Source organism: Passer montanus, unplaced genomic scaffold, assembly GCF_014805655.1.
Source record: "Passer montanus isolate IOZ18808 unplaced genomic scaffold, ASM1480565v1 scaffold42, whole genome shotgun sequence".
NCBI lineage: Eukaryota > Metazoa > Chordata > Aves > Passeriformes > Passeridae > Passer > Passer montanus.
In genome coordinates this window covers 418,454-445,455 of record NW_024369041.1, presented here as the reverse complement: position 1 = coordinate 445,455, position 27,002 = coordinate 418,454, and the positions used below count along the sequence as shown (strand labels likewise).

General features: G+C 38.3%; 1 protein-coding gene across 2 annotated transcripts in view; it reads left to right on the top strand.

Moving 5' to 3' along the window:
* The first annotated feature begins 16,208 nt into the window (after positions 1-16,208).
* RASGEF1A (RasGEF domain family member 1A) overlaps positions 16,209-27,002 on the top strand; it is a 150,474-nt gene continuing 139,680 nt past the window's right edge. For both annotated transcript variants that reach the window (XM_039719688.1, XM_039719687.1), the window contains exon 1: positions 16,209-16,667. The gene's annotated coding sequence lies outside the window, so the exon portion shown is untranslated. The remainder of the gene's footprint in view (positions 16,668-27,002) is intronic.

Genomic DNA, 27,002 nt, shown 5'->3' with positions numbered 1-27,002 from the left:
TTACAAAAATCCTTGCACTACCCCAATTCTAATAATCCTCACAATTGCAAGTAGCAAGTCCTCTAATGACGTATAAAGTATCTGCTTATCCTGCTCACCATATATGTCATAAATAGTGTCCCAGATTGTCATTTCCATTTTTTAAGGTTCCCCATAGACATATTCCTTGGCCATCTGTTCTCTGGACCTGCTGTAAATGGATGCCTGCACCATGCCCAACCTGCTGAGACAGACAGCTACCCCTGGCTTCATGGCACTGTACCTGCCTCCCAAGGAGGGTGTTTTTCAAGAAATTAATGACTGGGAACTGCCACAGAAAGCTATAAAATTATGAATAATACCACAAAAGCAAGTGGGAAATTAGTATTTGCTATTTCCCATCATACAAGGCATAGGCAAACCAGTGTTATTGTGTAGCAGCTTGGTAGAACAAGCTAAAGAATGTACAAAACAAGAACATTTTGAAGCCCCTTATTCACATACCACCCAGACCCAAAATACACATTGATTCACAACAGAAGGAAAATAACTAATGCAAAACACATCCAACAATATCCATTAAAAAGTATTTATGTACAGCTTCTGATTTGAGATATCCCAAAACTACTTCCCAGAACTAAGAAAAATATCCTAAAGACAGGTTTTATGTATGTGTGACGTTTCTTACCTTCACAGGTTACTGGCACAAGCAGGATGCTGAGCAAGGAGAACTTTTAATCAAAACCAGGATCCCAGCAATAGTATTTTGTTTGTTTTCAAAATTCTATACTTCAGAGTCAAATACACTATCACTCCATCGCCTCTTAAAAATACCCTCCTCTGTCCTAGGAGTTAAAGTGCTTTACTGTACAATTACAAAAGTACCAATCACTAAACAGAACCACTGTATTTAGCCTTTTTTTGAGCAGTTTTACTGATAGTATTTGACTGGTTTCCTCCCTTTTCAAGCATAACACCAAGGAGCTCTTTCTTAGTCACACAGGCCACATTAATTATAATGTCCACACCTGAATTCACAGCTGAATCCAATTCAAAACTACATTACTATTTCAGACTTCTCTACCTCTTGCTGTTTCTTAGATTTTTAGTGTATCTTGGTCCTCACTTAATGCACCACTTCCCTCTTTTCTTTAGCATCTGAACCCTTTCCACATTTAAGAATTTGTCTTTTGTTTAAGTTGAATACCTTGAAATTACCCATTTCCAAGTTCAATCATCTCCTCCCTTATGCTTTCATCTTACTCTTCCTATGCTTTAAAAAAATTTGGCCACCAAACAAATCAGACTACTTGGGCTAAGAAGGGAAAAGAATATGAATTCAGCAGAAAATATCATCCTATAAATCTAGTTGGCACTTGATAAAAATCATCTAGGGGAAAAAAAAAACCTGAAAACACCTTACTTTTTTCTAACAATACAAAGATTAATCCAAAGGATAATACCTACTGCAATTTACGAATTAGTATTATGTCAATCTAAAGTCAGGAATTATTTTTGAAGAATACAATTTTTATTAATAACCCTTAAAAATTACTTTACATGTGCTAATTATTAATTACTGTGCATTACTAAATAATATTAAAATGACAACACAATCTCTTTAAAATGAAGGTCAAATTCAGTTTCTTGCCTACTACTAAAATTATATTTTGCTTCACATACGGGGCTGTAAGAAAAAATTCTAAATTATGTGTTCCCATTAGGTACAGATGCTGATAGATTAGCACTATCAAAACAAGAAATAAAGATGTCAGTGTTGCTAGACAACCACTTCTCTTTTTAACCCTACCAATGACGCAAGCTGTAAGAGCAGAGAGAAAAATTTGCTGTCATGCTTTAGGAACCTCTGCAGTTATATTTGTGATGAGACTATTTTTCTAGTTTTTTTAATATAAAATCAAATATTTATGGTCAGCTTAAGTGACACCTCAGATTTGGCACTTACTGATGAAAATGTTATAGATAAGGTTTCTGTGCTATAACAATTTCATTATGGTATTAAATTGATGCAATACCAATTAAAAAGTATGGGGCTTAAAAGTCAGTTTAAATCTATTTTTATTAAAACATATGTATGGGACTTGAAAACATGTATTCTGTATCAACCTGCACCATTACTGATTATCTAGCTGATAGTAAACTACTGATTTTGCTAGCAGCCTCTCTTAGTAGATAAGGAAGCATGATGAATTCATAGGCAAAGAGAAATCCTGAAGCTCTCCAAGGTCATTATATCTATTTCTGGCTCCCCTAATAAAAACCCTGATAATGGAGAAACCAAATATTCAAGAGCTGAAGAATGTTAAAATTCCATTATAGTAATTATTTTAACTCATCCCTGCTTGAGAGAAATTGCCACTGGTACTATATACTGTATAATCATTTAAACAGCGGTAAATATATTTATTGTGTAAACAGAGGATCAGCTCTGAAGAAAACGTTATATGTGATATACATAACCACAAAAGATTTAAGGGCAGGTATTTTGTTCTCTAGTACAGCTTTTTATACATCACTAAAAATTGTCTAGAATTTTCTGGTTTTGCTCCAGTCCCTACCAGCAGAGACTTGTCCAAAAAAGGTGTCCTACATCACTAAACTTGCTTCCCTACCCCTCTTCCAGATTTACATTGATCAATAACTGTAGGTATTGGAAAAAAAACACTAACACTCCTTCTCTCCCACACGGACACACAATAAAAATAATTATTTAGGTAACTCAAATGCTGATGTGGCCCAAACAAACTTTTAAAAGCAGATTAAGCAAAGTGTTCAAAATCAAGTGATGCAGCAAATGTCTCACTGAATTTGAAAAATTCTCTATTTCAGCCATTTGTGACGGGAATAGAAAATGTTTGACACCTTTGAGTAAATGTGAAGGCAGAAAGTTTGGCAAAAAATTGGTCAAAAGTCAGACAACCTTTACAGCCTTTGCAATGCATCTTTAAATGACATTAGGGAAATACTATTAAAATCCCCGTTATTGTAGATTCTCTTGCTGATTGGAACAATCCAGTTAGAAGGAGGCCCAAAAGGATGATGAGATCAGTTTCAGAGGAGGCTCTGATGTCTCAGATGAGCAGCTGGAGATCCCAGCACCCAGCCATGCTCAGTCCTGCAGAATCAAGTTTGGCTTTTTCAGCTGCATTAGGTCTCTGCAGCTGAAGGGCAAATGGCAATACAGAGGGACTCGGAGCAGCACTAAAAAGATGGAAGTAAAAAAACTCCTAAAGGGTTCTTCTTTTCCTCCACCCCAACATTTGGTGGCAGTGCAGTGCACGTTCCAGAATAATGTGCAAAATGGAAGATGAAAGACAGTGTTACATGGAGCCTATGAAAAATTTTAGACTCTTGTGCTTGTGTTTTGTCTTGCACATATTTTTTCCCCAGTCTCATTTTTGCATTGAGATTGGATTAATTTGGTGGAGGCCAAGTCATCCAAGCAATATTTTATCCTCTTGCTGGTCATGTATCTCGTGAAAATACTGAATATTTACCTTTCCTGCTTCAGTATGTGAAATGACCTCAATAAACACTTCAGAAAAATAGATAAAAGTACATTTTCATCTTGAAACTGGCCAAGCAAAATCAATTCTGCATAGATCATGTTTATTAGACACAGGGAAACTGATAGCCTGTGGGTTTAATCTATGAAATTATACACACTCAAACACGCATCTCAGACAGTAAAGCAACTCGACCAGGGTTCACAGGGAAATTTACAAGTGCAGATTTTAAAGTTCTGTGTTAGTATCTTCTTTCATAGTATCAATGAAAAAAAATTTTCAAATTATAATCCAAAAATCTGTCAGTTTTATTGCAGTTTCCAGCCCATTTTACAAAGCTGTGGAAACTTTTTCACAGGATCAGCTAGTTGGGTTTCAGCTCTCCTTTCATGAAGAGCTACGTGCTCAGTACTAATGAGTATATAAAGACTCAAAAATTTCATCCAGCTGAGACAGGCATACTAAAAAGAGAGGTAAGCAGAATTCTGCAATAAAATAATTCATCTATTGAACATCCATGGTTATTTTTCCTAATGGAAACAGAAATGAAGTTTTTATTTCTCAGCACGTAATTCTGAGATGTTTGTTCTACTCCCATATTCTGATTCTGTGAGGTCACCTGAAGCATTGCCAACATCTTTAATAAAAGCAGGTTGTCACTTTTCATGTTTACACTGATGTAATAGTGATAGCTACTAAGAGTCATTTATTCAACTGCATGACCTGAAAAAGGAACATTATAGCCTGTAGAAGGCTTCATCTCCTAAACATCAGATACACTTTTCTTACATATAAACTGCCATTTCAGTTTGAAGAAAGGATTTAGGTGCTGATTACTTACCTCAATATTTTTCATAAATCAAGCAAAAATCATTACAAAAAATGAATTCCCAAATAACAGGAAGATTTAATGCAGTTTATATATATATATATGTATATCTAACATCATATGTGAAAAAAACATATTTCCTTTAAGACTCTGACAGTTTTTAAAATCGATATTCAGATGTTTTATGCTGTTTTGCTGATTAGATGGCAGACATAGATTGTTGTAAAACAAAAAAGAATGGTAGCAGACCCTTAGATCTTCCAGAAAAACCTTTCTTTCATAAAACAGACTTTCAAACAAAATGAAAATCATAAATAAGCAAACCAAAACTATTGTTATTTGCTGATATTATTATAAATGAATTGAGCATTCAGGTATTTAAAAAGAAGCAGACACCCAAAAAGAAATAATGTGATGGGGATTCTTGAAACCTCTGATTCAAACAGGGAAAGAACATTGAAGCAGAAAAAAATGACAAAAACCTCCCAGCCAAACTTGCTAATCAGTTAATTGAGAAATACTCATAGAGAAAACAAATTATTCCTTCTAATCAAACATCATTTGCAGAAGAAATGAAATCACATTTAACTGAAAAATGGCACAAAACCAGGTGAACAAAAAGATAAATTTGAGATAATTGAAAAGATAACTGCAAAGTCAGGGAACAGAACACAGATTTGAGGTCTAATCAGTTTCTTGGACATTTTGAAGCATGGAAGAGTTGGTTCAACAAATTAACATGCTAAGGTGGGATACATGCTAAGACTGATAAATTTTATATCAATGCATTTTAAAGTTTCACATATTTTAAATTCATACAGGTCCCATTTGGAAAAATAGCAATATTTCTTGCACAGGAAAATATAACCATATTCTCTCCTTTTCTTTAGAATGACTGTGTCTTTGAAGTCTCAAATGCTGATATTGTAAAATAAATATTAATGACATGTTTGATTTACAAAACAAATTTTCTTTTAAGTAAACAGATTAAAACTTTCGTTGTATGCTGGAGAAATATTAGCTAGTTGGGGTATAAAAATATAATAATTATCAAAAAATCAAACCAAACAAACAAACAAAACCACAAAAGAAAAAGAAAGGACCCAATCAACACCTCTAACCCAGTTTGCTTGGGCTTTTTGAGAAAGCCCTGAATCAAAGAACCTCTTCTGATTTATACTTTCTAACTTCAAAGCCTCTGCTAATATTCACTTCCTGACCAGAAATTGTGAAATAATTTTTAATGCAGATGGACTGCATTTGAATTCAATGGAACAAAGTATCAGTCAAAGAAAAGCAATGAAAGGGAAAAGCAATAAATTTTCCAAAAGCCTACACTGAAAGAGGTTACCCATGCAAGATGTTCAATTAACTTCTTTTATTAAGTAAATTTACTTAATAAAGTAAACTGTTCACAGCTCCTGCATGTCCTGTTCCCATGGGATGCTGATTCCTGAGCACAGAGAGAGCACAAACAGGACAGCAGCTTGGTGGCTGGGGCTACAGCCTGTCTGTCTGTCTGTCCCTGGAGAGCAGCAGAGCCAAAATTCATCAGGACTGCTACAGCCCAGTCTCACAAACTGGGACATGTTCAGCAGCTCTAAGCACAGTTATTTTTGGTGGCAAAATTGAAAGTAGTGCTAATAAAGGCTTCTTAGCAGCCATGTGATTTGTTCATGGCTAATAAAAGATGGTTTGATTCAAGTGGTTCCCTGGGTGTAGCTCTTCCTCTACATCTGCTCTCCTGAGCATCTGCTGTCCCTTCTCTGCAAATAAAAGGCCTGCTGACAGCTGATCTTATCATCTTGGATAGCAATCATCTTTTTAGCCACAAACCAGTCAAATTAATAACTATTATTTCTGAGCTATGTGCAAAATCAAAGCTGTTACAAATCTAGCATATGGACCTGTTGCAGCGAGCCTGGAGGAGGCGACAGGGAGGATCAGAGGCTGGAGCCCTCCCCTCTGAAGACAGGCTGAGAGAGCTGGGGATGGTCAGCGTGGACAAAAGGAGGCTCCAAGGACACCTTATGGCAGCCTGCCAGAACTAAGAGCAGCTCACAATGAAAGAGGGAGAGGGACCTTTGACACGTGCGGATGGTGACAGGACCAGGGGAAATGGTTTAAAACAAAAGGATGAGAAGTAAGGAAGAAATTCTTTATTCATATGGTGATGAGGCCTCAGCTCTGGAAGGGTTCAAGACCAGGTTGGATGGGACTCTGAGAGGAACCTGACCAAGGGAAGGTGTCCCTGCCCGTGGCTGGGGCCCTGGAAGTAGATTATGACTTAGGTCCTTTCCAACCCAAAACATTCTATGATTCTATTGTTCTCTGGTGTGGAAGGAGCTCCAGGCTGGCCAGACAGAAGGACTCCTCAAGTAGTTCCCAAAGCTGGATGGAAGTCAAGAGTTACTCAGTTTTAGTTATTGCTTCTCCCTGACCAGAATAATAAAAGGAAATGGGAAATATTTGCCCCCAGTGCAAGCCTTGGATGTAAGAATAGCTCCACTTAACATTAATATTATGATTATTTTTCCACTACTTGAACTATTTTGGAAAGAAAATAAAATGTTGTTGCAGAAATAGCAGACAGATGTTTGGGTTAAACTTCTAAAACAGACTTATGTAAGTTATCAGCATTTAATTTTACAGTTTAGTCTTCTGATCTGTATTTGCATAATCACCTCAGCATATGAAGGACAAGGACAAGACAGAATTCTAACTGCTGGATGCCACACCTGAGAAAAGGTAATAACTGCTTTGTTCAGTTTTAACTGTTAGATCAATACCAATGAAAAGATGCATTTCAAAAATTTTATCAACAACATCCTAAGCATGGAAGTTCAGACTTCCAGTTCTGCAGATATCAAAATTATCACATGATCTGACAAAACCCTTCAGGTTTCTCCTTTTAGGGAAATTACCCAGATTATTTTTTTTTAAACTTTAAAATCTTACCATACTTACTAAAACACTGATTGCAACTTCTGCATTGAAAAAAACAAAATCAATGCAAACTTACTCAGCAGCCAGGGAAAAATATTTCTCTCTAGCACTCAAATATGCATGACAGGAATACAGTTGCACTTAAATATTTCTCACCATTCAATTAGGTAACTAAAAGAAACAGCCATGGCTTGTCTAACATATGTACAAGTCTGGTCTTGATAAGATTGGAAAGACTCACACTACCATGTCTTCTGGGTCAAATTTGTGAAAATTAAAAATGGCATCCAAATGTCATAATTGGGCAAGGCTAAGAAACAGCACACTCAGAACTGTCACCATCAATCCAGCTGTTGCCTTCATTACACCTCTCTCCATTACATAGAATTATATTCCTGCTACTACCAACCATTTCTGACCAATATATGTAAAAATCCAGCATGAAACCTTTCCACAAGATTTCCCAATTCTCAGTAAAAATAGGTGCATTGCACCTGGTTTAGAGTTAATTGCATGGACTATTATCAATTTTTGCTGTTACTTTATTTTTAATAGGCTCACTGACTATTATAGTACATTTTAAAGGAAAAAATATTAGAAAGACAGAATAAAGCTTTCCTCAAAATTCCCCATTATAAGACTTTTTTGACATTACCAAACTCTAATCAGCTTGACCATGATTTTCTAGGCTGAGCACTTTTCTGAAAAGAATTGTGTGTGTTTATGCATGTTCATGTGCAAGGGGAAAAAAGGAAAAACAGTTTTCCCTTTTAAAAAGTCATATTATAACTTTGACACAAACCTAGTCTAGCAGACCCATCGTGTGCATTGCAGAGTAGTGTTTTCACTTTGATTAATAACTCCATAAAAATTCACCTTCTATGAACCTTACAGCTTTTCAGTTAACAGAGCTCAGTTTAGGTTTGCAAGTGATCTTCCCTGAAGAAGTTTTTTTCCTGTTTATTAGTTTCAGATAGGATTTACTACCATATATATAAAACTTAGAAGAAAGTGAACTATTCTAATTAGATAATTCATTAATCCATTCTTGAGCATGTCCAAGGAAGTTTTCTCCTTATATACAAGTTTACTCAAGCTTAGAAACAAACTGGTGAATTTGCAATGAATAAAATATGAAATTATTTTGACATAAATATCAATACAGAAAAATAAATTATGTAAAAGATTACAAATATAATCAGATTTTTAAAAATGTTAATAATGAGGCAGCATTTCTGCTCCTGAAACCACACTATGGATAAACCTGAGTCAATTTATATAATAGGCCCATAGGGAATGATTATCCAGAGGTGCTTCTGGAGAAAAATTGAGACAGCTTTACATATCATCAGGATGGAATATAAGCACCAAGATATCTCTGTATTATAACTAGAGGCACAACAAGATTTGTGTTCTAAAATAATAATTTTCCAGGTGGGAATGAAATGAAAGAGAGTGGGGCAGGGGTAGTGAGAATTAACAATGATATTCCAGATATTTATTTTGAAACTGACAAATGCCTTTCCTTTTTTCTTAGACTGGCTTTGGAGAAAAGCAGTCTTAGACTGGAAAATATTATTAGATGGAGTAATAACAAGTTGGTTTGGAAAAAAAAGGAACAATGGTACACTTTGGATGTAAAAAAAGTAGAGACAAATGCCATGTATTTTTAAAATTGCTATAGGAAAGATAATAATTGTTGAAAGTCAAGCTAGTATAAGTCTGGAAATTATACTGAAACAAATATCATTAGTCACACATTTGGAAGATGACCAGGAAAAGTTAAATAAATCCTTTGCCTTTTTTCTATGCAAGACTGGTGAAACAGCAGCTGAAGCATCTGTGTACTGAAATGGAACCATGCACATGGATGTGGAAGCAAAACTTAAAAAAGAAGTTTTTTAAAACCTTAAAAAAGAGGGTAACAGTTCTGGATGACCCCTGGCCCAGACTGCAAAGGAACTAATATGTGAAATTATAAATGCATAAACAAGGTTTGCAAGTAACATTAACTAACCTGCTCTGCAGGTCTCTAGCACGACCAGAGAAGAGAATAAGTCACACACTTAACAAAGGACATGTTAAGAAACTGAGATTACATACTCTGACTTCAATAATATGTAATCTTCAGGTGAAAGCAGATGGATTTAGGAGTACATCTATAATTTAAAAGGGTGAATTATTTCAAAATAGTATTTTATCCTAAAACCAGAAAACCTTCTATCACTGTGACTTCAGTACATCTATTCAGTAAGCTTGAAAAAAGTGCACTCCTTTAATGAATGTATTAAACCAATTCTAAGATACCCCATACTCCAAGCAGATCTTTCTCAGTCCTGTGCTTCCTGTTCAAAAATCAGATTTTAAGCAGGTAAAAACAGAATCATCTGGCACTTAAATTTTCCCAGAAATTTTGCTTGCATTGAAAAGGAGCCTGATGCCATGGTGACTGGGCTATGCTGTCACTGTGATGCCTAATGTATCCAACAGGAAGGCAGGAAATCTTTCAGAGGCTGAGCCACTGGGAGGGATGGAGGAAGGGGCAGAAAGAGAGAGTCAACAGAAAGTAAATGAAGGACAGACAAGAAAACCAATGTGAACTTTACTAGGATTTTAAAACAAAGTCACAGATAAGTTTCTTTTTCTTTACAAATGGTGGGTTTACTCAGAAATAACAGCAAGCTCTAAACCACTGCTAGTGTTGTAAAAATAGAATATCCCTTTCAGCTGGTTGCCCTATTTCTGGACTTTTTTTTTTAAACCAAACCCAATTGTTCTGCATTGCTGTGACCTGAGAGGCCAGACTTCAGTCAAACCAGGCATCCCTGTGTGATTGCTCCAGCTCTCCTCAAGTCTCATGCAATTAAAAGCATCAATACTGACACACATTAATGACAAAAGTTAATGCAAGGGCTAATTGAGACCATCTCCCTCACAGGCCATTTCCCAGCATTAATAGCATGGAAAGCAGCCGTTAACATGTAATTAAATTTCTGGGATCCATGGGCTATCAAAACCAGGTAGCTGGAACCCTTCTTCACACCTTTTAACCTCTCATTGCCTCTAGAGCCCAAAATAGCCACTGTGCTTGGCAATTCTGTGTTAATACCTTCCCCTACAAAAGCAAACTGGCTGGCACCAAGAACCAATTCTGCAGCAACAAAAGCCAGCTCAGAGAAGCAAGCTGCATTTTTAAGCTTTACTTGTCAGGGAGATACCAAACAGCATATTACTAACTATCCTTTCAGGGCGAAAGGTATGTAAATGTTTTGCTAACAGCAGATACCAACCCCTCAGAATTTCTGGCCTCTGAACAACTAATTCTAATATATAATTATATTCTTCTGATGGAAATTAACTGATTTTATTAACAAAATAAAACACTGAAATTTTAATTCCTTCTGAGTCTGGTCCTACACTGCATGAATCAAAAATGATTCAAAGTGAAAATTGCTAATGTGGGGTTGAGAGAGATGCTTCCACAGTGTTTTAGGGAGAACACTAAGATTTTGAGAGACAAGTCCTCATGCATATCACCGTCACAAAAAAAGGAAATCAGAGGTACATTTTCCCATTTTGGGCACGCAGTTTGAGGTACCTCAAGTTTCTGGAACAGTTAGCACTACCCAAATATCAGTCTGAGTGTTTGTCAGTAGGAGTGCACTCGCCACAGGACACTTTTAATGCTTTTGAATAAGCAGCAGACAATCACTCATGCCAGCCTCTGATAAGAGCAAAGCCAAAGTGCACTTCTGAGAAAAGGCATCCAATTTATCCCTGAACCCACATAAATACTCCTTACTGAAATATCTGTTCCCCTGACATCAGACTCCTTGGGCTTTTGGGGTTATTTTAAACTTAAAATTTATTTGGGTTCTACGGCAATCTGAAATGAAACCTTTTAGTATTCTGGAACAACAACTGACATGGCAGACTTCCCAACTCCTCTGAGTCAGGGATGGACCCTTTGTCATTCAATTCAAGGTATAAATATAAAGTTGGTTTCCAAGAAGGGCCTTAACTCCAAACACTGGCTGCATCTGAATCCATCATTCAGCTGAGACAAATTTTCATTCATCTGGATGAACTATTTCAACTATTTCCAAACTGGACACATTTCTGGTGAGAAAGGAGGAAGAAAGAAGTGCTAGCCTAGCATTTGAATGGACTGTCAATTTTTCAGTTTAAAAAAAAATTGTTACAGAATTTTCAGCCTTAGAGATGTGCATCTTTCTCAGTTCCAGATAAATGTTAAGAGTTTTGGTTTTATAACCACATGTTAATTAGTCTTCTAAAATTGCCAATGGCCAAAATATTTTTGTCCCAATTTAATAGAGAAAGAAAAAATAAAATTAAGGCTCTTAAAAGGTCCTTAAAAACAACCAAACCAAAGGGATCTTTTTCAGGATGCTTCAGACACCAAAATACTGTTTCACAATAGAAACTTCAACTGAACTAAGCTGCAGTATTAAAAACACTCCATAAAATCTGTTTTCAAGAGCTCAGCATCCTTGTAAAATCAGGTAGTGCACATTACATGTCAAGGCTATTGCTTCAGAAACCTGAGATCATCTCCTCACTGTGCAGGGAGATTGAGTCACTGGTACAGCACTGGAGAATTAAGTTCACTTGAACACCCTGTAGGAAGGAGCATCCCTCTGTTTTCTGAAGCGTCCTCTCATGTGAGACAGAGTGAGAGGCAAATGTTTTCAGAGATGGGTTGCCCACCTCATAAGCTGAGATGTGGGCAGACACAACAATTGCTTAAAAGGCTGCTGCAGGAAGAGAAAAGAATTAATCAGCTCCCTTTACCCATCATGAGGACAAGCAGAGACAGTCAATGTATTTTGTCAGGGCTGTTTTGATGAGGCATTGCATTAGACATCAGGCAAAGAAACCAACCCCAAACTTCCTAATAACAAAAATATTAAACTAGTGCAGTAGGATGACGACAGCAGCTCAGAAATCCATAGCACTGGAGCATTCAGAGAGTGCAGGCAAAACCAAAAAACACTTGAGGTTGAGCTGCATTGTGGAATAGGAATGAAATCAATCCAATTCAGTACCTTTTTTCTAAACTGATTTTACAAATCTTAATCTTTTCACAAAATGGAATTGGAAAAGAAAAATTACAATTTTTAGCTTTTCCACCAGCTACAGCAACCATGAAAAATTCTCCCCAGTTAATATTACAGCTTATTTATCTACAGCTCTACAGACAAAAGGTCCTTTTTTTTAACATGGTCTTGTGTTCTGTCTCCATGTGGTATTTCACATTTCAAAAGTAAACAGAAACACAAATATCTACACACAGCTAATGGCAGCTGTGTGCAGCCACCTTTTCAGCCAAAGTAGTCATTCATACCATTTATTTAATTGGTTTTGAAAACAACGTTTTTCATAATTACAGACATATGGACATAATAAATGCCATTCAAAAAAACCCACTGGTATTACAGTAAGTTCAGATTCTTGAATATAAACATATTTCTAACATCAAATGTAATATTTTGGGCTGCCAACTGAAGAAAGAACAGATACAGCTTTTGTAGTGGTTTTGCATTCTGGAATTATTCATTTTAAGTCAATGATTTCTGTACACAGCAGATCACCACTGCAGTGGGTTTGCCCTTAACAGTCAAGGTTAAAGTTACTCTCAAGTCTATTTTACTTTCCATAACTCAAATTTCATTACTTTAACCTCAAAATAATGCTTGAGAGAGAAGATGTAGCAGGTCTAATGCTTGGAATTTCTTACTGGAGTTTAAAATAACAAAATTTTCAGCACCTAAATACAAGTGCAAAATTTTGAGTTACGTGTGGCTGTTTAACAATGACTAAGCACAGAAGCATATGTCTGTAAAAGAAAAAGGCAAAATAATAATGAAAAATGCTTTGTTCTCTCATTATTTGTAACAATGTATAAGAAAGTCTGAGGGGATGAAATTTAGCAGGATATGGGAGGGTAAGAAACAAGTACATGGGTTACACATTGCTTCAGAAGAACTCAGGAAAATCACTGCTTTCCACAGACTTTGGTCATTTCTTGGAAGGCACCCAGCCACTCAACAGACTTAACTGACCAGTCTAAAGTGTGATTCTGCAATGATGTGATTCTCACAGAATCACACAATTAACTGGGTTGGAAAACACCTTTGAGATCATCAGGTCCATTTTGTTGCATTCAATGATAAGTCAAGGAAAAGGACCAACTCTGATCTCATTCATCTGTCTATTCTGTGACTATTTAGCATGTGGGGAAAAAATAAAATCACAGTAACCATATTCTAACTAAAAATACTTTTCTTTTTTTTTTTTTTTTTTTTTTTTTTGTTCTGGATGCTATCCTGTGTTCTTGTGTTTGTCCGAGATGGTTTTGAATGCTGCAATGGCAGAGATGTCACAGCTTCCTCAGGCAGCCTGGGCTTTATGGCAGCTACAGGCAAGTGCAGTTGCACTACAAGTTTTTGTATGCAACACTGCCAACTTCTAACTTACAATTCAATTTGATTCTTGACCTGCTCCTTATCTCTGCAGCAAAAACTCCCAATTATTTTGGCAGTAAGTAACCTAAGGACTATTCTGGCATATGCAAATCTTCACTATCTGATCTGAAGAAGGTTGTCAATCAACTGCTCCAGAAAATAATGCTCCTGTCATCAGCTAGAGCTTCTAAATAAATAGACATCTGAGAGAATTTTACTCATGCAGCTTCTGTAATATGTAGCTTTACAAGTTTAATTGGAATTGGAATTTACTCCATATTTACTCTGACAAAAACAGTCATTGACAAAATAGCAGCAATCCTCCCAGCCAAACTGGGTCTATTCTTCTCTAACCTCTTGCATTGGGTCAAATTTCAATGGAGAATGGAATTTGCAAAGAACTAATAAAGCATCCCCTTAGAAATTTAAAGAACAAGGCTATAGAAAGATATAAAGGAGTCCTTCCTATTTTTAAACTGATTTCATGATCACTTTTATAATAATTTTAATGTCTTATTGATATGATCATGAGTGGGTGATGTAGTGACATTTCTACCAATGTGAAAGGTAGAAAGAACTGCACTGAAGAATGAGCTACCAGGTCTGTGGTTCTCTGAATGTGCAAGAATGTCAGTCACAGCCACTTTAGTTGCTCTACTCACTCCTATCTTGATGTGGAGGACACCCAGCTTCAGCCACTGCCATCTGCCACCTTAGAGAAATGAGTTTTAAAATTTGGTTATATCCTCTGCCATTGATACCTGTCCCTGCCCTGTCTCTCTCCACTGAATATTCCCAGTGGTGCAGGCTCTTAAGGGACAATTCCAGTGCCACACAGAGTGGCTGAAGCACAGCCTTTGTCACAGCAGGTGTCCTCCATGGCACAAAATCTTTTTCTTCTCCTACCCAACCATTTTCCACTTGAGGTCTGTTGCACCTTGAATACACTTACAACTCTGGTTGATTTCTAAGAGACCTGAATGAACCCTGGATAGACATCCCAAACACAGCTGATTATCCAGAATGATGCACTTCTCCATGGCCGCTGCCCAGCAGTACCAAAGATTGTTTCTCCCAATGAATTTAGGTACACAGAGAGTTCAGATTAAATACTCTTGTGGATATACTTCATGCTGTTCACTCACAGGCTGAAGGAGAAGTCTCCTTATACTCTACAGCAGCACATGGCTCACAGGTATTTACTATTCCTGCCACCATGCAGAGTTAGATGTGGAAATTAATGGGGTTAAAAGAAGGTTGCCACATTGGTTCAAATTTTCAGGGGAAAAAAACCCCCAAAGTATGATTTTGCCTGCAATCAGCCTGAGGAAACATTTCCTAAGCTCTTGGATATGGGCTGCAGTTCTGCTTCATTATGAACTAGAGTCCAGTAAATCCCTAGTATCTTTAGCACAGTCAGAAGTATATATATAATTAAATAAAATGTAAAAAAAAATAGATCTGAAGAACTCATATCTCTCTCTCACAGGACCATCCTTATCCAATAAGACCAGAATAAAAAAAACCCCAATCATTTTGTACTCTGCAGAGGGAAACACAGGCAGAACACCTAATGGATATTCAAGTGGTACAATCATTTGGTCTATCCTTCATTCAGTTTTCTGATCAAGAATGTATACTTATCTTAGCTCTTTCACCTTTTGCTGTAATTCTTTTCCTAGTTTTCTTCAGGAATTTTGTGCCAATTAGGATTAAGATCTTCCACATACAGTCACATTGCAGGAATATAAAATGACAAACACCATGACCCTTTTTAGACACAGATAAATTTGACAAATATTCAGGGCATCTGAGCATAGCTTGACACAAAGGTAGTAGTACAAATAATTTAATAAAGGCCATTCAAAAGCCCAAAAAAACCTTTCAGATTTAGCAATCTAGTTAGCCAACAATGAGAACTTAAATGGTTTTTTCCACTTTTCTAGTGACACTAAAGTATTTATAGCCCCCACCAACTTCTGTGAAGCTGTCCTCTATTAGCTTCCTAAGAAAATATCTGTATAAACAAACTTATGCATGCAAGAGGTGTGAGTGTATTGGAATTATTAAGCCATACTTTGAAGACTTATGGTGATTAGAAACTAGCTGTGTTTGCCCAGAGAAATTTTTGCCATTTAGTGCAAGTAACCCACTCTTAACAGCTTCATTTTTTCTCCTGAAAATTATTTTGGGAAACCCCAGGAGGGATTCTTCTGTCTTCAGCACCAATCTCTGATCTGCAGAAATATGTCCTGAGATGATAAACCAGAGACTCAGAAATTATACCAGCCTTGTTCTCTTAGGAGAAATGTTTCTCTCGTGTACAATTTTGTGGCTCCAAATATCTTCTATTTTTTTCCCCTCTGCTGCCAGAATTACCGCCCTTGCCCTCGGTTTCCCACTCCCAGACAAACAGCCTATAAAATTGCTGCAAGGAGCCAAGTGCTGCTTTTCACACAGCCACGGACTTCCTTTACTGAGCATATTCTGCACAGAGCATCCTCGCCAGCCTCCAGAGGAGAGAGAGAGGATAATGTAATCGCCGAAATGCCGAGGAGTGCCTCCGAGCGCAGACTACAGAGGAGACGGGAGCAGGGAGGCTCCGGGATCGGAGGGAGCATCTCGTACTAGGGAGCAACCTGGGGGCAGCAGGCGGGCAGGCAGCCCGCACATGGTACAGCCCTGCCCGCTGCCGGCGCTCTCCCTGCCGCAGGCTGCGGAATGGGACACGCTCGCTGCCCAGCCAGCCCGCAGCCGTCACGCAGCGCCGGCAGCCCGCAGCCCGTGCGAGCAGCGAGCCCACTCCGCCGTTTAGGATGACTCACTGGGACCTGGCATTAATTCCGCTTTTTCTCACAGTGGACGGAGAACAACCAAAAAGCTACACTGGACTAGACCAAGGTAAGAGATTTAAGTGTCTTTTTTTACCCTACAGCCACCCAGGGCTGTGTAGGAAAGCTGGCACCGGCACTAATTCCGTGGGTGTCGGAACACCTGACATTCCATGCCATCAGTGTGTCTTTCTGCTGTTAACCCTGAGTGCACCACCCAGCCACCCCCGGGGGGAGAGACGGCCGGTCAAAACACAGCCTAGGGACTGCATTTTCTGCCCTTAATGCAACTTTTGCGGCTGCACTACCACCTGCTCCCGTGGATACAAGAAGCTTCTCAGCATTGCTAAATGATGAGGCTTTTGTGTTGTGCTGCTGGGAATGGAGCGCACCAGGCGTCTGTCATGGACTCCGTGCGGATCCATTCCCACAGCAGTTGTTTCATCACTTTAATGAGTTGAAATTCCACCGTCCCCAGAAACGCTTCCCTGCCATTCCCCCTCTCGCTGAGGGCTTCTCGTAGAGATGCGATCCATTTTCGGGCTTTTCAAAAGTAGTGCTCCCTGGAAGCAGCACAGCAAGTCTGCTGGAGCACAGGCAGTGCTGCACTACACGTTCTGTCTGCATTCCTCTCTGCCGTTTCTGCTGTGAATCAAAAATTCAGCCTTGCAGGAGGGTTTTTGCAAGGACAGTAAATGCATCTGGCACAACAACTTAACCTAAAGGGAGAAGGTGTTTCTCCCCATTCTGAATTCCTGGCAAAATACTCTCCTTCCAATTTCTGAGGAGGTACAGTATTTCTAGCAGACTTATCAAAGCAGGTTTCTGCTGGGGCTGATTGACAGTTTTTAGTTGTGATTTTAATGGAAATCTTTCACTAAATGTCTACAGCTTCATTTCTGTCAATCCAATGCTTTTTAGCAAATGGCTTTCTTTGGAGGGTGACACCTTTAAAATTAGCCCAGGATCATATTTTTCTAGACCTATAAACAGAGCATCAGAGCAGCTAGTGCATGTTGCAGAATCCCAGATCCCACCTTTGGATTTTAATGGTATAACTGCAGTGGAAGACATTTGGTTCTGTTTACAGGTTTTCTGTACTGTGGAAAGAGTCACAACTGCAACTGAATTTATCTGTGCTTCCTATACATTATTATGGTGTTTCTCTGCAATATCCTACAAGTTCTATTTGTTCAGACCTCCTGTGTACTGGCAATGGGTTTATTAAGAGTTGACTTTTAATTCCTTTAAAAAAACCTGCCCTGACATTACTGCCATGAAAAGGAGTCTCTGCTCAAGGAAGATGACACATCCCACATGGATCACACCCATGGAGGTGACCAAACAGGTACCAGCAATTAACAAAAAAAACACCACTCAACTTCCCAGCAGCCACCAAGACCCACAATCCATTGACCCAGCATGAATATTTTTGGAATGAACTCAAACATGGCACCAATAAAAACTCCCCTTTAGCTGCTACCCTCTCCATGCACTCTTTAAAATAGATTAGGGGTTAAAAGGTTCTTCTTTCACAGAATTTTCAGGAATTTAAAGCAGAGCTTCGGGAAGAGGTATGACAACATCTTGATGTGTCAGCATGGATTCTTTATCATTTTCCATCAGAATATGGCACAATTTTCCACTTGTAAAAGTGGAAAACATTTACCAACATTATGTTTTAAGATTATTTCTAGTCATTTAGACTAGTGCAGAGACTTTGATACTTTTTTTAAAATTTACTTCTTTTTCCTAGCATTTAGATATGGTGCCTGACTGCAAGGGTATCACATTATTTCTAAGGAAAGTAATTCTAAAGTACAATTCAGACAACAGATCATTGTGGTTCCATTAAAAGTTGATAACATTAATGTAATTTATTTTTAAATTAGCACCTATTTATTGTATACCAGCTCTTAGTCACTTGCTAGTGAAGCACATATCATAGTCTCTGGGGTCTGAGCAGCTATTTTTGAGCCTGTCTGGCTAATGTCTAGAATACAAAATTACCCTGTTCACAAATTGGGCTTTTCTGCATTATTTTCCTTTCTTCTGAGACATCAGTATATTATCAATTCTCATCTGGGTGGCTCCTTTCAGGTGGAATCTTAGTCCATTCAAATGCATACAATTTACTGTGATAACAGTTTATTGTAACTTAGCAACAAGAGCTAAAAAAACCAAGTTACAGCCATAACACATGCAAACCTTGTATTGTGCTGCCCTGTACTCAGCAAATTAAACCCTTGAGATAAATGACATTCTAGACCAGTCAGTTTAATATCATTAGCTGGGCTGGCCAGTTGCTCTAATTACAGAAGTCAAAGAGTGAAGGAAGCAGCTGCAAAGTCAGCACATGTGCAAGGAGCTGTTTGTAAAGCAGAAACACATGCTTCAACTTGAGTCTTTTTGTTGCAAGATGAATTATTAAGGAAACGTATGGCATTTAGCATCACTGACAGAAAAATGGTCTGGCTGTGGTCCAGGTGGCAAGACTTGTGTGAGTGACATGGGGTTATCACTGGTCCTTCTGTGAAGCTTCATTTCTGGCATAATATTTTCACCAAAACAAACAAATAAACAAACACTTCCAATGCTATTTCTCCGTGATCAGACTCTTGGTCATTCATTACTGGTGAGCTGGGAGGACAGCACAAGGAAAATCACACAATGCTATCTACTGTCCTACCTATTTTACCCAAAATAGAGAATCCACTGTCAATGAAACCTGTTCAGGGAGCAATAAGATGCAGAGCTGGTGCCCTGGAACTGGGAAGAAATGTCCCTAGGACAGAGACATGCTCAAGACTGGGCTCTGCTTGAGCCTGGAAGACCAAACCAGCCACAAACAGCTGAAAGTAGACAGCTGCTCTGATGGGTGACAGGGATCCCCTCAGCTCCAAGTTTTACTTCCCTCTTGGCATTTCACCTCCAGAAACTGAATTCAGGAGAGGCAGGAGCTTTGCTGTGGTTAGTTAGGTGGATTCAGCCTTATAACTGATTACATTTAGAAAAGAAAAATGTTCAGCCAAGTTCTTCCCCTCAAAAAATCAGCTTGAATAGAAGGTTCTTCAGTTGTCTGTACTGCTGTATATTTCATTTGAACATAAATCTCCTCCAAAAATGGAGAGTTCTAAACAAATCAACAAGGTTTTACACACTAGGAATGAAAAAGCTCTTGATAACAACTCTAGAAAGGTATCAAATCCATCCCAACTACTTGATAAAGCATATTCTGCACAGAGGCCTGAAAAAATGGATTAAGTTTCATCTCCTTTGAAACAACCACACTCAGCCACTTTCATAGCTCTCTATTAATGTCACTGGAGCTCCAGCAGCTGTAGATTTATTCCCTGCACCCTGAACAGAGTTAAGGTTACCTCCTCCCCACTTCATAGTATTTTGTAACGTAAGCCAACTGCACCTACAAGTGACATTTCAAAAAGTTGTTTTGTTTTGGTTGGTTTTTTGTTTTTCTTTTATTTTTTATTTGACTAGGTTGGTAGAGACCTTAAAGATCATTGAGTCCAACCCATGCCCTAACACCTCAACTAGACCATGGCACTGAGTGCCACATCCGGTCTTTTCTTAAACAAATCCAGGGATGGTGACTCCACCACCATAATTAATCATAATTAAGATGGTATTTCAAGTCCTATTTTTAGAATAGGGAACACTTTGCATACTTGTTACATTGCTTTCCACAACCTTCTGGCAACATGCTGTCATCAATTAGGATCAAATCTAATCTTAGTCTAAGACTGAGGATGTTTATAGGGGTTAAAATAAGGCATGTATGTGATGCAAAACAGGCATCCAACCCTCATGTTTAGGCACTACCTTCTGAGGAGAGCATTTTTCTTTAAGTAAAGAAGTCTTAGAATGATAAGATAATAGAATATTCTGAATTGGAAAGGACCCATCAGGATTCGTGGAGTCCAACTCCTGGACCTGCACAGCAGCATCCCCAAGAGTCACACCACATGTGCCTGAGAGTTGTTCAAACACTTCTTGAACTCAGCCAGCCTTGGAGCTGTGCCCACTGCCCTGGGGAGCCTCTTCCAGTGCCCAACCACCCTCTGGGTGAAATACTCTTTCCTGGCATCTTTCAAACACTCTTTAAGTTACTGATGAATCTTCTTGGTGGATAAGAACTATTGCCTTCTTTACCTTCAATTCTTACATTTTCTAACAAAATTTATCACACTTTTTAGCATTTTCAGTCCAATAGAATTGAACCTTTGACCACCTGCACTGGTGAAGGGTACATCCAACTGAATCAAAAAGGAGTAATACAACAAATTTGTATTGTATCTCAGTATATGTGTATGGAAATAGGTCAGAATCTAATATAAATACAAGGTAATATGTCCAATTTTAATCACAACTGATTTTGAACAGACTTCTTCAAAACAAAATCAGGAATTTCAGGTTTCTGCTTAATTATTTTGTTAGGACTAATTATTTTTCCAATAAAATCTATATTATTTCTGTATTGATTTAATCCAGTGGTCTGTATTTTCTCTACAATAACACAGAGATTATGCAGATTCCAAGGCACCCTTTTAGTTCTTCCTCAAACAAAATAAAAACAATATTGCGTTTATCACAAAGTAGCTTTTCCCATACTCAAGCTTTGTCAAATAATCTGGATTTTTGAAAACTGAACCAACAGGAAAATACTTTTTTTTTCTCTTTCATTAACGTGTGAAAAGTCTTTTCACTCAATATCAGCTTGCTTGTTTATATTCCTTTGACTGTAATTCAAATATCAAAAATTATGAGGAAGCTAAGCATGCTGGACACGTATTCTCTTTTGATTTTGAGGCAATCTCGTTACTGGGGTTTGGCTAGTTTAGGAATGTTGTGTTAAAGATAATCTGACTGTCCAATGGAAAACACTCCTGAGAGCAAGGAGTACACTCTCTAGAGCACTTCTCCCAGATGACACTTCTGAAATGGATGTTAGACAATCTGAATTTTCAGTTAAGCTCATCAAAGTCTGTGTGGCTTTTCCTTCCTATTTCTCCTCATGTCTTTCCCAACCTTTTCACATTAATGGTGTGTATTTCAGAAAAATGTTCTTATTCCTTGGGGCACCAGCAATGTTGGGTAACATTTAGTGAAACATGCATCATCCAAGTGATCTGTAGGTTATGCAGAGGACAAAGCAGGATCCACACAGTGAAGCAACAGAGTAAAAGCCAAGTGAATTGTTCATTTATAAGGAATCTTGGAGCGTGGAGCCACATGGTACTCAAAATCATGTAGCAAACTATTTTTTGTGTTGTAAAGATGCTGAAGGTTTATGGGACAAGACCAATGCATGAAGATGTACAAGAGCACAAAGTGTGTGGCGGTAACAGAAAATGAGAAACATAATTCTCTGTTAAAGAGTTCTTTCCAACTTTTGCAATGAAAATACTCAAGCTTTTTCCTCAGTTGCAAACACTACAGATTCTGTCATGAGACTCAAAACACGCAAAAATCCTATGAAACTGTGTGCTGTATACACATACATGTGCGTGTGTGACACCATAAATGTTCCAGATCCTAAAGAAGCCAAAAACCACTGTCAAAACAGAAATACAACCACAGCTTTACTAATCACATTTGAGGCAAGGTTCTAGCAAAATAATAAATTTAAATAGGCACCCTCATAGATAGAAAAGAACATGGAATCTTTGAGCTGAGTAGCCTTCAGTTCCTAAACACCTACAAACTCTGCCTTCCTCACAAGTTTACAGTCACTACTGTGTCATGTCTAATACACTGAATATATAATAAACAAGACAATACCCCATAAAACTCCAGGACACAGTTCAGGTCATGAAACACACAGGTCCTGCCATGCCAGGACATGGTTCAGGCTCCCTTCCTGGGGACACCACTGGGGTATGTGCAGCACAACAATGCCATGCCCTGCCAGGAGCCACCTGGAAATGTGCATATCCCATTTACTGCTCTTGGAGAGCAAAACAGAACAGAACTGGGCCAGGACAAAACTAAAACAGACAACCTCCATGTTAGCAGGAACTGCAGAAAGCACCTGCTATGTTACAGCTGTTAACTTCTCTATAGCTGGTGACTGATTTGAGAGGAAAGGAAGCAATACAGGAAGCCCTGCACTTCTAAGAAAGCCAAATATTGCTACAGCTAGTTTCTTCAGGAGAGAAATGAAAGAAAGAGTTAATTAAGCCCGCTGTCTGTGGTGTGAAATATTAATCTGACATTGGCATTTATCCCATGTGAAGCAGCTTTAATGATTTTATTTATGCCTTACATTTATCTCATTGTTTTGCTCACTGTCCTCCATTGACACTAGTATTATTACACTTTCAATGGTAGTAATAAAACAATTACTGAGCCTCTCTGCTGTTTAATGGGTTTGAAACCTCAGGAGCTGTAAATAATTAAGTTGGATTTTTGTGCTTGCAATGAAGTTTGATGTTTGATGAAAAAAAAAAAGAAAGAAAATAAAACTCGCAGAAAGATCCACAAATATTAAAGTCAAATGGGACCATTGAATGAGTCTGACTTCCAGCACAGCACAGCAACACTGTAATTTCATTCAATTTTACCTGTGTCAAACCTAGCATCTTACATACCTAAGTCCATTATTATAAAAATAGTTTCAGACCTCAAAAATGATAATACAAGCTACAAGTACAGGACCTTACAGCTGCTGATCACAACAGAGTGGGATCATTCCTGTCTTTCACACCAGCTAACCTAAAGACCCTACCTTGTAATGCATTCATCCTGTTTAAATGTGGCAATTTAATCTCCAAATGCATTTCTCACAGAAAGCTAAGAGAAACTTTATAAATAAAGAGAAACTAGTTAGAAGACCTGAGCTAGAATTCAACAGAGATGACAGGCACTTCTACCACTTGTTGTTAAAAAAACCCCCAAAGCTTATAATTTCAGAAGTCTCAGGAAAATTGCAGCCACGTCACACTACTAATTTTGGGAGTTTCCTTCCTGAATAATGCTCTTTTTCCTCAGCATTGTTTCTTGGATAATATAATGGGGAAAGAGGCATAACTGCTAGGTTTAACATTAATCAAAAGATTATCAGTGCTGCACCTCAAAAGGTAAATGTAAATGTTAACTCTGCAATCTCTTGCAATGGGAACATATACACTTCTGTGGAGCCAAATGCATATATAACATAAAATATTTAAAAAATGGAAGGATAGTTTTTACACAGTAGGAAAGAACAGGACAACGACAGACAATCCTCTGCAGCATGAGATTTAAAAAGTGAGATTTACAGAGGAAACTCTCAGTTCCCTCAACACTCACTACAGCTGCCTGAAAAATCTGTTTGCAGGATTGCTTCTGCTAATGAATAAAATGAACACAGCTAGGGCAAGAAAGGGAGCAATAGAGTACACATGGAAATGAGGGAAAGAAATAAGGGAAGGGAAAGGGAAAAAGGAAAGAAACAGGTATTTTCTCCATCATTACTCTCAACACTTCTGACACTTATAATGGATTTAAAGACAAATCAATAAAGAAATAAGGATTAAGATACAAATGAACACAAAAGAAAACAAATACAAATTACAGAATCATTAAGGTTGGAAAATACCTGCAAGATCATCAAGTCCAACCTTTGGCCAAACACTACTTTGTCAAGTAAACCATAGCACTGAGTGCCACATTCAGTCATTTCTTGAACACTTCCAGGGATAGTGGCTCTGCTACCCCCCTGGGCAGCCCATTCCAGTGCCTGACCACCCTTTCAGTGAGTGAAGAATTTCTTTCTGATGTTCAGCTTGCCCTGGTGTAACTTGAGGACATTCCCCCTCATCCTGTCACTGGTTGTCTGGGAGAAGAGACTGACCCCTGGCTACACCCTCCTTTCAGGCAGTTGTACAGAGTGATGAGATCTCCTCCAAGCCTCCTTTTCTCGGGCTAAACACCCCCAGCTCCCTCAGCTGCTCCTCACAGGACTCGTGCTCCAGGATCTTCACCATCCCTTCCCCTTCTCTGGATACACTCCAGCACCTCAATGTCCTTCTTGTAGCGAGGGACCGAGAACTGGACACAAATGGAATGAAACAAAGTTCCAAAGACAACATTTATGTGATGTAACAGATGACCCCTCCCCAAAATCCAGGGCTGTCTTATGGTCCATTACTGTGGGCAGGAACTGGAACATATCTCTTTAGCTGTCAACCTTCTGCCAAAGCATCTGCCCCTTCAGCTCCCAGTCCTCGTGCAATGGGAGCAGGGATAATGCCTGCTGGAGGTGAGCTGGGGTAGGGATGGGGGCTGATGGAGTCCAGATACCACAGCAAAGCACACTTGTCACTCTGACATTAGTTTATGGCACACTACAAAACCAATTCAACACCTTTCATCGTCCTGTCAACCACATTCTGAAGCACTGCAGGACAAATGGATTTTCTCTGTGACAATGGGATAGGGATCATGAATTCTGATCCTTCTCTTGGACAGTTCAGTACCCATAAATTGTCAAGACAGCAGAAACCACAAGGCATTTTAGTCTCACACTGCCAGTGCACAAGGGTGTCTATCCAGGAGGAACAGATTACAGCTCTGTCCTGCAGCAGTACAGAACTGTAGTCTGATGAAGAAAAATACTGAAGAGAAGAAATGTGGGTGCCACTATATCACCAGGATAAAAGTGGAAAGCTGCAGAACTGAGTGGGGATTTGATTTTCACCTGTTGTGACTCAGTGTCATGCTAAATCATTACAATCTTTTCACTGAACATCTTAGATTGCCAGAACCAAGCTTTCTATGCCAGTTAACCTGCTGGGGATGAGAACTTCTGTGATACTAGCTCAGCATTTCAAGTAAGGAAAACCAGAAGAAAAATCAACAGAAAAGCAATCCAATATGTATTATTTAATCTATCATCAACATACAGTCACTAAATAACAGCATTGTTTTTATCTTCAGATCTGTACTGTTAATTCACAGTGACTAATATCCCATTCATATAATACATCTTGATATGTTTTGACAGCCAGAAAATCACTCTTCTGCCTGAACTTAGGAAATAACTTATTTCTGAGGTGAAAATATAAATACAGGGCACAGCAGAAATAGCCTAGTCATCCTTTGGTAAATATGAAAATTAGTGTTACATACATATACTCTTCATTAAGAAACCTACAAACATACACATTTGTGAGTACTAAACTGCTTAAAAAGTAGAACCTAATATTGCTAAAATGTTATTACTGTTATCACAGCACAAGTGAGACAGGCACAGAATAGAAGAATAAACAAAACTTTTTCAAATCACAGATGGTATGGGAATTGTCCCAGAAATAGGGCAGAAGTAGTAAAGAAATTAAGTTTAAGGTCCCCACTCTGGAATACAGACTGATGTCCTGTAAGTGGTATCTCAACCTTCTGTAGTGAGTCTTGTGTAATTGTGTGTTAGTAAATCCTGTGCTTTCATCACCCAGCCCTCAGCTCTGATCACTGCCCAAACTGCCAGCTCTCACCTCTGTGAGTATAAATAACCAAATGTCTCCAATAGGCCAGGCAGCTGACTCCAGGGTTTTAAAGATCAATAATTTCTTCTTAAAAATCAATATATTTGTAACTGGTGTAAAAGCCTCCAGCCTAAAAATGTGCTTAAATGGACAATCCAACAGGGCTTTTTTCCAAGCCACATGAATTTTAAGCATGCTCACACTTGTTAGTTTTCTGATTGTCAGAAGGCCTTTTATAAGGCATGGGGAATTCTAAAGATTAATTCTGCTCCTTTCCAGGAAACCTCCACTTCATCATGCCCTATTCACAGTTTATCACAGACAATGGATACTATTCAGCTGTGATGACTCAGGTGCATTGAAAGAGGAAAAGTGTGTAAGCAATAACCAAACAATGGCATTTTGCTGTGTCAAAGGAAAGCGGGCACGGTGTGCTTAGCTTCTCTGAAAGGAGCACTTTCCTTTAGCTCACTCTGTTCTCCAGCCATCTCTGTAAGAGTCATCACTGTTTCAAAAAAAGAAGGGATTGTCTGTAATCCAAGAGAAATGGTTCAAGCTAACACCCTCCCCCCACTTGTATGAATGCTTGTGCAATAAATAAGTGCCTAAGTGAGTGGAATCACTTGCTCTTCTCCTAGAAACTATTTGTTTGGCAAGCTATGCTACATTTAATTTATTATTTATAGACCTAAGCTTTCACATCATAATGAGCCATATCAAGCAGACTTGAATACTAGTGTTTGAAATACATTGAGAAATGTATTGGGTTGAAAAGAATTCAGATAATTTGATTTCCCTTTGTGCTTCATCTTTTACTGTGTCCACAAGCAGCAATAAATCAGAATAACTGCTACCTAAAGAAAGCCTTAAAATAAAGGTTACAGCAAGGTACTGCACATGCAAGCAACAAGTGCCTACATGAA